Raw genomic sequence first — 12,442 nt, forward strand, 5'->3', positions numbered from 1 at the left:
TTTCATTTCTATGAATAAAAACGTTTTGCTCCATGTCTATGTTCGTTTGCCATTTTCCATTACAAATTGCATTGAGACTATTTTTGTTTTTTATTTGGGTGGGTGTTTTGTCTAACATGCTTTCAAGCAATTCCGATTTTACAGGTGAATATGTAGTTGTGTGATTTGACCTTCAGCACAATTTTGCAATTTAATATTTGCTCTGTTGCAGAACTAAGGGGCTCATTATGATTGATGTCCATCCGCCACCATAACAGTGTTGGGACTGACCTCCAGATGTGCGGCGGTCCCACCGGCTCAATTAGGATGAACCTGCCAGTATGGCGGGCGCATCCTGGCCTTTTTACCATTGCGGACAGTGCTGCTGTCTGCAGCACCGCCTGCAATGGTAAAAGGGCATGCACAGCATTTCCCTGCACCACGTGGCAGGCACCATGCAGTGCCTGCCACTTGGTGCACGGAACTGCAGGGGTGTACCATGGGTACCCCCCCCCAAGTGCACTCCCACAGGCCGCCAAAGCCAATCTCTGCCAGACTTTCCATGGCGGCATTGCTGACATGGGAAGGCCTTTACCCCACCCAGATCATAATATGGCTGGCGGTGCCTGCTAGGCACCCCCACCATATTGCTGGCCCAGCTCCGCCCGGCCAGCAATCGCAACGATTGCCGACCGGTGGAAAAGCGGCAGATGGCCTTTGAGTCCACCGCGATACCCACCGCCATCATAATATGGCGGGTGAATTTCACATTAGGATGGCATAACAATCACGCTCGCCGGCCCGACAGTGGCGATCGTTACGCCATCCTAATGAGCCCCTAAGTTTCCTGCTTGTTTGTTATGCAAATGTACTAGTAACATGGGAGTGGTTTCCCATTAGTTTTGATGAAGATGGTGTAATCACTATCTACTGCCATCTTTGTAAAACCTGTAGCGTACTTTCTGAGGCTACTTTAGACATTTTGATGGTCAAACTGGTGACACTGTCATTGCCATTTTTGACATTTATGTCTATGCTATTTTAAGAAAATATCACACATTTTTGCATGGGTTATTGCTTGATTAGACAATTAGACAATTAAACAAGTTGAATGATTAAATGTCACTGTAATATTTATTTGTAGGCAAAGAGAGTAAGTGTAAGGGCAGAAGCACTACAGCAGCAGCAGTAGTATAACATATCCATGCTCTAACATGTACATACACCTGTCAGCTGATAGGTGATATCAACCTGAAGAAATCACAAATTGTGATTGAGCTGACATTTCAAATTTTGATCATCAACATTCACTGATGACATTATTAATACAGGAAGTGCACCCGCAGTTGCAAACAGCAGACTTGGAGAATACTCGAAAAGGGGACAGGACATGCCATGAAAACTGACAGAGGAAGATGAAAGGCCAGGGGCCTCTTGAGAAGGAAGCATTTGGAAGAAAAAGAAATAGGAAGTTCGCTGAGAGTGAATCCTAAACGTCAGGAAACAGCTTTGTATTTATACAAAATTTGCATAACATCACATTCTTGTATGAAATGTGTGACCAAAAATACAAGAATGAGGTCATGCCTAGTGGCACCTGAGGCAATGCAGTTAGACAAATGCAGTGCAATTGTACTGCCTTTTCCCACCAGGTCACACTGCACACTCAGCTGATGATGAAAATGTAACACACACTGAAGAGGAGGAGCAAGAATGTAGGAACACACGAGAATGGATGACTAATGAGTGCTGTGATAAAGCCTTTATTACCAATGTCCACCTCCACCAACTGTGACAGCAGGACTAGCCATTATACCTATCCACCCTGAGCCATTAGTTGTCCATTAGTTGGAAGACCCAGGCCAAACATGAAGGAACAACATTCTTTGCCACCTAAGGACAATAGTGTCACCCCAATAGCTGAGCTTTAGAGTACTAGTGATGTCAATACTATGAGTGGAGCCGAGGCAATTACAAACTATATAGGTGGACACATGTGCGGCGCCTTTCAAGATGGCCACCTACGTACGGAGCTCCACGCTGCACCAGGAAATGCCGCTTTAATTTCAGTGGTTCACTATCTGCTCTACTTTTCAATTTGGGATGTACTTATAGCGGAACATCCCTTGAGTACAAGACTGTCTTTCAACTCCTCTCTTTTTTATTTATGTCTCCAAAAAACATCAAGGGACATCTGTGACTGCTTCCCGGCTGCAATCTTGAATTTCTTCCTGACTGGAGGAATTCTCTTCTGTTGTGGGCATTTACTAAGGTACTGCATTTCCCAATTTCTCCCTACTTATGCCATTTGCTACAGGGGTTTTTCTCAGTATTTTTGGATCCCTTGACTTACATTTAAGGAATTGGTTTTTGGGGCTGCCTTACTTTCATTGGGAGGTGTGTCTTTTTAGTGCGATTTTGCCGGTTTTCTACACTCAGGCTGGGTTGAACATCTTTCTTAATACATGGGCAGAAGTAAACATTTATTGCACTCTAATAAGAGGCTCACAGCTGGTTTGCCTGTGTCGGGCACCCCTCCCTTGAGCCCTCCATAGATTATTTACATAACTCTGTCAGTATCGCTCAATCTAACAATTTTTGGTCAGCGTCTTTGTCCATTGTGTTATCCAAAATGCAATCACCGTCTTTTGCTAACAAAAGTTAAACAAGACCCTCTTTCTCCACCAAAATCTGTCTCACCTGTATCATTGAACATTATTTTGGAGGAAATATGGGTTTTGAGACCATTTATTGAGGAAACCAAAACACGTCAACACGTTTTGGGTACTAAATGTTCATCAGTGGATTCCAGGGTGTCCGTGGTGGAGCAGCATGTCAGTGATACACAAGATGTCTCTGCAAAAATTGTATCTCTGAAGAAAGATGTTCTGCTCTTAAAAAAATGTCTGCTGAGGATCTTGAAAATAGGAGCAGGTGCAACGATCTTTGTTTGTATGGTTTTCCAGAAGTTGTTGTGGGAAATGACCCTGTGACTTTCTTCACCTCTTTTCTTCCAAAACTTCTAGACCTTCCTATGTCTGTATCTAGTGAGCCCACAGACAGGGTCCTCACCTGTCCTCTTCATTTGCTCCTTCAAAGCCCAGTGGTGAAATCCTCCTGGTTTTGAAATTCACTGACCTCCTACAAGTTCAAATACAGCCAAACTTAAAAAACTGCTAATTTGGTCTAGAGCAAAACTGTTTTTGTCTCAAGGTGTTTTCACAATAACTGTTAAATGACAGAAGGAGTTCCTCAAGCTTCAATCAGCTTTGCTTGCCTTGGGTGCATTCTATGGCTTATTTTATCCATATTTTTTTAAGGTTACTTTTCAGAACAATACCTCTACATTTGAAGAACCTGTGGCTCTCCGGAACCTTAATCATTCACGCTCAACAACTTCTATGGAGACTGCTGGTCTTCCACTTGACTCTTATGTGACAGTCTTTGATATTATCCTTCTATTTTTCAATTTGCTACCTTTACAGGTTGTAATTTTATGTGTGTGTCTTTATTAAGATGTCTTTATCTGTTTTCTCTTTCTCTAATATCATTGCAGACCATGCAGACTTCTTATATACCCGTTTCCTGTTCATTCTTCTGGCTTCCCGATGTTGTGTGTTATCCTCTGTTGGTTGTGCCATCTATCTGTTCTCTGTCGCACGTCCTTGTTTTTCACTTGTTCCCCTATGAAGGTAATTATTACAGTCGTCAGTTTTTGACATGTACTTTCCTCTCTTAGTGACACACCTACTCCCTTTTTCCATTTCCTACTCTTCATTTCTAAGTCCTTTTTTTCTCACCAATTTTACTATATTTCTTCTCCTATACACTCTTTTTTTTACTATATTATTCCCCTCTTTTTATTACTGTTAATCTTGTTGTTTGTTTTCTATTTTCAGAGTTACATATTGGAATGTGAAAGCTTTTGTTGACCCTATAAAGAGGCAGAGAATTGTACCTCATTTAGCAACCTAGTCCAGATTTAGTTTTTTTTGCAAGAAACCCATTTGATGGAGACAGAGGCTTTGAAGCTCAAACGCAACTGGGTTGGTTCAGTCTTACCGTCTCCTACGTCCACTAACAAAAATGGCGTAGTTATCTTCTGTCATAAAAAGTTAAAATGTTCTGTTGTATCCTATCACATGGATTTGGAGGGTAGATGGCTATTAGTTAAGTTACTCATTAATGATATATGTCTGACTGTATTTAATGTTTATTATCCGACTCAGCCGGATTAGTCCTTTCGGGCCAAAGGTTACAAAAAAAAGGATCCAACATAAAGATGATTTTTTTTTTATTCTAGAAGGTGACTGCAATCAGATTCTTGACCCATTTATTGACCACCAATCTCAAGTTCGATTTATCCATTACAATTCTCATAAACAATTCCACAGTACAATTTATCAGACACATCTTTTAGATGCCTGGAGATTATGTAACCCAGATGTAACAGAATTTTCTTTTTTTTCCCGCCTCATGGCTCCTTTAGTAGGTTAGATGATATTTTTCTTTCCAAGTTTTTGACTCAAAATCTTATTTCCTCCTCAATTGAGCCTATTGTGTATGTTCTGATCATGCCCCAGTTGTTGCTGATTTTGATTTGCACCGATCGCAACCCAGGTCTCCTAGATGGAAGTTTAGTAATTCTGTATTGCAGGATCAGAATTTTTATTCCTCTTTAATCTCCTTTGCTGAGGAATTGTTTTCCTTAAATGCGGATCCTAGTGCTTTCCCTACATTGATATGGGATGCATTTAAGGCCACTTCCCATGGCTTTATTATTCATTTTGTTTCCCCCCCCAAAAAATGTTTCTTAATCAACATAAAGTTCTATTAGCCAACATTAAACATCTACAGCATCAATTGTATACTTCCTCATCTGACTCTACTTTACTAGAGCTTGTTCGTGTGAAGCTAGATTTCAACAAAATAACTACTGATAATGCCTCGTCTATTCTCCTACTTAGTAGTGCTCGTTACTTCAGGGGACTGAATAAAGTAGGCACACTTTTGGCTAATTACATCAAATTTTGAAAAGAGTGTGTGCTGTTAATCTCCATTCAATCATCGGAAAGAAAACATCTTTTTAAAGATCAAGACATCTTAGATGAGTTTATGAACTTTTATAAAACTTTATACAATCCGGAATCGCCTACATCTGTCTCTGTTATTGATACTTATTTTAGTCATGTTTCCCGTCCTTCTTGTGTGAAACTTCACTATGCATCTTTTGAATCTGATTGATCCATTCTGGCACTATCTAGATCTTTGAGTCTCCCTAAAAAAGATAAAACCCCGGGTCCAGATGGTTTTACGGTAGAATTCTACCTACAATTTTCAAACTTACTACTTCTGAAACTCTTGCACCTTTTTCAATATAATGTGTTAATAGTAAGGCAGATGGCACTTTTCAAGAAGCCACAATATGCATAATCCAAAAGAAGGTCGGGATCCTGGGCAATGTATGAACTATCGCCCTATAGCCCTGGTAAATGTCAATTACAAAGTCTTTGCCAAATTGCTTACTTTACGATTTGAATGTATTTTGCCAAATCTAATTGGTCCATAGCAATGTGGCTTTGTTAAAAGCAGATTCAGCGACGATAATTATCGGTTACAATTTAGGGCCATATGTAGGTAAACGGAGAATACCGAATCCTTAATACCGAATTTTACCGAATCGATATTAAGGATTCGGTAAACGCGATGTATAAAAAATTTAGTTAAAGTTTACCGATTCGTTATGAATCGGTATTAAATACCGAATCCGGACAAATGGGTAAAAAATGAGAAGCAAATACCGAATCGGTGTTACAGAATCCATTACCGAATCGGAAATACCGATTCAGTAATTCAAAAAATCGTAATTTGGTGAATCAGCCAATCCTGAATCACCCAATTACCTCCCAAACAGGAAGTGGCCACACCGAGCCAGGTGCACAGGACCTGGAGCTCACAGTGAGGCAGGCAGGCAGGAAGGTGAGCTGAGGAGCCAGCAGCAAAACTGCCACACAGCCACAAGCAGGACTGAAAAGCTACAACAAGCATTGAAATGGCAAGCCAGGACAGGGAGAAGGAGGGAGGCGACAGAAAGAGAAAACTCAAGTTCAGTGACAAGGAGCTAGAGGTCCTGATCCAGGATGTCAGCCAAGAGCACCACAAGCTCTTTGGAGCCCAGTCCCACCAAGTGCCAGAGTCACAGAAGAGGCAAATCTGGAGTGGCATCAGGGACAAAATCAATGCCATAGGTGTGACCCAGCGCACCATAGAGGACATCAGGAAGAGGTGGTACGACCTCAGGAAGACAGCCAAACTGAGAATGGCAGAGAGACAGAGGCAGGCTGGAAAAACAGGAGGCGGGAAAACAGAGCCCCAGTACCAACACCACTTGAACTGATGGTTGAATCCACCATCCAGCAGGAGAGTGTTATTGGCGTGGGAGACGCCGACAGCTCCGCCAGAGCAGCTAGAAAACAAGGTAAGAAGCATGCCCAGCATGCTGTGCTACCCCCTACCCAACCCCAATCCCCATAGTGGCAAAGGGGCTCCCACTCCACCCCATGTCTTACTGGGTACCTGCAATGCATTATGGGTGATGTAGTCAGAGGGAACACATGAATAGGACAGTCAGGCTAGCAAACACAATAGCATGGTAAAGTAATTGGCAACGTCAGGACAACCACTGTGCTCTGTAGGCATGTTGTTTAATGTAATTTCATGGCAGACAGAGCAGTGAGTATATCTACATTTGTGTCATTACAGGCGAGTCATCTCGCAGTGCAGCAGAGAGCAGCTGAGCTAAGTCAGCCAGGTCAGAGGGGAGGCAAAATGAAGACGTCAGCAGGCCTGCAGGGACCACAAGCTCGGCGACATCACAGCCATCTATTCCACCACCACAGCCATCACCACAGCGCCAGGGAAGTCCGCAATCCCCTCTCACACAGTCCCCACTGCGAAGATCACCAACACCCCCACCCCCACCCCCACAGTCAGGCAGGAGGCATGCCGTGGCCACCCTCCAGCAGATGGAGGAGTCAGATGAGGAGGGCAGAGGGGGCGAACAAAGTCCCATAGGGGAAAGATCCAACAGGGAGAGGTCTGGTTCTGCATCCGAGGGTGCCCACATCTCATCCAGACGCCGCAGGGCAAGGCCGGGCAGTCCAGAGGCAGCCGAGCAGGGTGACAGTGTGTTTGCTGGACTGGAAGGCAACATGCTGAAGGTCCAGCGCCTGCAATGGAGAGAGATGAAGTCAATGCACAGGGAGGTGGCACACATAAACAAGCATAAGCACAGGATGGAGAAGGGCATCAGTGCTATGGTGGAGAACATGAGTGCAGGAATGGAAAGAGTAGCTACTTCGGTGGACAACCTCTGCAGCCAGCTTGAGCAGGACCATCTAGCCAGGTGCAGGGAGAGACAGAGGCTCCAGGCCTATACCAAGTCGGTGAACCGGCTGGCCACTTCAACATCACTGATGTGTCGCAGGTTCATCACCATGCAGGAGGAGATGGCGCATTGCAGCAGGGATGTGGCCAGGGGGATGGTGTCCATGACCTCAGTGCTAGAGCAAATGCAGAATGCAAAGGCCGCCACAATGGAAGGGGGAGGACAGTGAGGAGGCCACCAGCCGTGGTAGCATCACGCCCTCACCCACCGAGTTCAGAAGGCGTAGTGAACGTAACGTGCCTTCACATGAACAGTCCGACACACCAGACAGTGTTGATAGGGAACGGTCACGGGCAGCGCGTGGTCACAAGAAGTAAGGACCTATGGCTGTTACCATGCATGAGACGGGTGATGTAACCCATGTCCAATTGGACATTGCTCACATTACTGGGGGTGTGCCTAATAAATACCTTAAATTGTAACTTTAACTGGCTCTGTGTCGTTACTCACTCAGAAATAGTTTGCTGTTATCTCTGCCCGTCTCTGTCTCCCATCATGTTCAATAGCAACGCCTGCTGCGCCGGGCTCTGGCTGAGGGTTGTCCTCTTCCTCGTCATCTGAGTCAGTCAGTTCCACTGCTGTTCCTTTTTTGATGGCCAGATTGTGTAGCATTGCACATGTAGCAATTATCTTGCAACATTTGATGGGGCTGTACAGACGTGCACCTCCAGTTTTGTGGAGGCAACGAAATCTGCTTTTGAGCAATCCAAATGTGCGCTCCACCACGTTGCGTGTGCTCCTATGTGCCACATTGTATCTCCTCTCCCTTGGGGTTGCTGGGTTGAGATATGGTGTGAGTAGATACGGCCGGAGGGCATATGCGCTGTCACCTATGTACAGATGTAAGTGGCATTAATTTGTGTGATCATTTGCTTTAGCCAGGGTGTACATCAGGGTGTGTCACATTTACTTACCAAGTATGTATCCGTCTCCAAATTTACCTGCAAGCAGACGTGTATGGATGCCACTGTTCCGGAAGATGTACGCGTCGTGGCTACTCCCGGGGAATTTGGCCACGATGTCAGTAATTATGAACTTGGCATTACATATCACCTGTACATTGATGGAGTGGGTGGATTTGCGGTTCCTGTATATGTATTCACTAGCTGTAGGTGGGCAGATGGGTATATGGGTCCCATCGATGCAGCCGATGACGTGTGGAAAGTGTGCCATTTGGTAGAACTCCAGCTTGGTCCTCTGCAGCTCCGCCTGTGTACTGGGGAAGGAAATGTAGTGTTCCATTCTGTCCATCATGGCATCTAGGAAGGTGGTGAAGAAACGGGATAAACAGCTCTGTGACACTCCACCCACTGCAGCTATCACACCCTGGAAACTTCCTGATGCAAGGAGGTGCAGGCAGCAGAGTACCTGGATATGGGTGGGGACAGCGTGGGCCCTTGGTGTCTGATGCTCCAGATAGGGTTTTAGGTCCCGTATTAGGTCCAGGATGGTCTCAGGGTGCAGTCTGTATCTTTCATGAATTTCTGCTTCTGTCAATTGGAACAATGTGATGCGCAATCTGTACACCTGCTCCTCCCGTCTCCAGATCCTTACTCCTGCTGCTCTCAAGCGTAGCCGCCTTGCAATGAGGTAGAGGCCCGCCATTGTGTTCCCACTGATGCATTTTGGGCCTGTTTTTATGCACTGCACCTGATTACCACATGCTCCAGATAAGTCGTAAATACCGAATCATTATTACCGAATCTGGTCATATTCGGTAATACCGAGGTTTGCTACATCGCATTTTTAGGGATTATTCCGATTCGTTATTTCCGATTCGTTATTCTTTGTTTCGGTAATTTTGATTCGGAAAATAAGTAAACGGTAATTTATTACCGATTTGTTATTAACGAATCAATTCGGTATTACGTACATCTCACATGGCTAATTACCGGTCGGTAACTACGAAAACTGGCCTTTTTCGGTGTTACGGACCGGTATTTGGCCACCTACATATGGCCCTTAATGTATTAAACAGGGCTCAGGCTCGTTCTTATTCTTTAGATGCAGTTTCTATTGATGAGGAGAAAGCATTTCATAACGTGGAGTGGTCTTTTTTATTTACAGCGCTTCATTGGCATGGTTTTGGTCCAAATGTATTTCCCTTATCTCTTTGCTTTATACGGCACCTAGGGCTTCTGTCTTAATTAACAGACTTATCTCTCAATTCTTTCCATTGCGAGCTGTGTGTGTCGAGGTTGTCCCATATCTCCTCTTTTTATTTATTTTCTCTCTTGAACCCTTATTGTCTCATAGCTGTCATAATACTTCTATCTCTGTATTTCTTTAAGGTGATCAACATTTGAAGTTGTCTGCCTACACGGATGATTTTTACTTTTTATATCAAACCATGAAGCTTCTATTCCCCCTTTACTATAAGAAATCTCAAATTGTCCCCTAGTTTCCGATCATAAATCAATTCTGATAAGACAGAAATCCCTTCCCATCACCAAGTTTTGTCTCATGCATCATTTTGATTCGACTTGATTCCGATTGAATAGTTCTAAAATTAAATACTTAGGCATTTGATTTAATAACTCCATATTGCATTTGGTTAAAATTAATATGAAGGAAGTGCTTGATTGTATTTCTAAATTCCTCTGCTCCTGGAACCTTCTTTTTATATCGTGGTGGGACATCTTGATTCTATTAAAATTATGATTATTCCCATTTTGTTGTATATTTTTTCAATGATTCCTGTTCATATTCTGTCTATTTACTGAAAGAAATAGACTCTCTTCTTTCCAACTTATTATGGAATATTACGAAATCTAGAATTTCAGTGTCACATCTTAGGAAACCAAAATCTAACAGGGGAGTGAACTTTCCTGACTTTCGTATTTATCGTAAGGCCTTTTGTCCTAGACAAGCTTCTAAACAGTCCCCTCCCCTTTCACACCTTTATGGGTTACCATTGAACAGTCCTTACTTGCACGTTTTTCTGTAAAAGAAATTCTTGCCATTACTGCAAAGGCTAATATCACTTCTTATCCGATGTTTAAACATACATGCTCATTGTTAAGGACTCATTGTCAGCCAAAGATCATCTCATGGGATTCTTTCCCGCAATCTCCTCTTTGGTTCAAATCACCATTAACAATAGACCTCTTTATTGGAAATCCTGGAGACTTAGGGGAATAGTGTGGGTCCAAGATAAGTTTGATGGTATGACTCCTTGTTCTTTCTCTCAATTTCAGACTACCTGTAAGTGTCCTCACTAGTTTTGGCACAAATTCTCAATCCTTATGGAAATAATTCAAGATGTTTTTTATACCTTTCCTTCAAATGAATCTCTTTTTATAGAAGATTCGCTTCTCAGAATACTGAGGTTACTTCCAAGAGCATCCCTGATTTATAAGCATCTTTTTACCCCAGGTTCTGACAGTACGAAAACTAATTTGGAACTTGCCTGGGAAGTGGATTTGGATTGTGTTTGGAGCATCAACTTCTGGAACAAAATCTGGGCTAGATCATTACAAATTTCTAGGTCCGCATCCACCACTCAATCGATGTTTTTTCTATACCATAGATTGTATTTTAGTCCTCTATCAATAGCTAATTCCTCGCACACTAATAATAAGACTTGCTAGTCATGGGATTTTCCCTTGGCTGATTTAATGCTTCTCTTGTTTTCCTTCCCTGTTGTAGTTTCCTTTTGTGTGAATATCAGGTCTCATATCTAAACTATCTCTAATTAGCATATTCCTTTATCTAATGTTATTATTTTTACAGGAAGTTTATCATTGGAGTTATTTTTATATGAAAAGGATTGTTTGACCTTATGTTGGCTTTAGCCTTTCAACAAATTACACTACATTGGGAATGTTTAGCTAAACTTTCAGTTAGGTCTTGGTGGAATAATGTTTGTTATTACCACATATTGGATATTGCTTTTGCCTCCTCTTACAAACCATTTGTAAATAGAGATCTATATTGGTCTTCATTAACTAATTATTTAAATAAGGTTGCAACGATGCATGTGTCTCGTAAAAGTTCTGAAAACGTTAACCTTCGTAAATTGTCACTTTCTCCTCTTCATTATTTTTCAGTATTGATTTTGTTTTATAGGTATTTTAATTGTTTCTTTGTTCTCTACTTTTGTGTAAGTATAGTCAACCTTCAGTTGTAGATTTTTATCCCCTCCTTCCCTATAATATTGTAAAAATGTAAATAGCTTTCTACTCTTATTACACAACGAGAAAGAAGGGTCAAGGCACTAATGTCCCGAACTTGCTGACAAAGTATTAGGAAAGTTCAAACATTATTGGAGGTGCAACAAACCCAGAGTATAACCCTTCCATACTCCTAAATGGAAAGCATTTTCCAAAACAAGTTATGCAACTGGTGGTTCAGCACTCAAGGTAATACTTGACAAGCAGATATGTCTGTTATATCTTAAATTCATCAAACTCAGATGAATAGTGACGTTAACATACTATTTAGAGCCCTGAAGAAGTCCTTGTTGGATGAAACGTGTTGGCTACTGTTCGTTGATGTGGTTTTTAGAAGCTAAAGATGAATAAAGATTTATTGAAAGAAGAAACCTTCTCCATATGCGTCTATTGTGACTCAGCAACCAATTGCCATGACTACTGGTGCTATATTCTATACATGAATTTCATGCATAAAGCAAATGTACTTTGCCATACTTCATCACTAATCTTCAGTGCCAAACCACCAATCATATTGCTTTCTACTCTGTTTTATTCCATATCTTTTTCCTGTTTGATATTTTATTCTTAATATGTTATGCTCATGGCTTACTCTTTGAAATGTTATTAGTTCAATAAAGCTTATTAAACATACAAAAGATATAGGTGTTAAGTAGGAAGGTGGATGCATTAAATACAAGTCTCTCAGAGGCATCAACAGTATTACACCGACGGCTCACTAAAGGGCTTTGGGCAATCCTTGGATAGGCTGGCCACTGCTACCTCCAACCTGGTGCTGAATTGAATGAATGCAGTATTGGTCAGGAATCAGGGTCCTTCCACTGAGCTAGCCTCTTCTTTTGTA

The sequence above is a fragment of the Lissotriton helveticus genome, chromosome 6, assembly GCF_964261635.1.
Source record: "Lissotriton helveticus chromosome 6, aLisHel1.1, whole genome shotgun sequence".
NCBI classification, from domain to species: domain Eukaryota; kingdom Metazoa; phylum Chordata; class Amphibia; order Caudata; family Salamandridae; genus Lissotriton; species Lissotriton helveticus.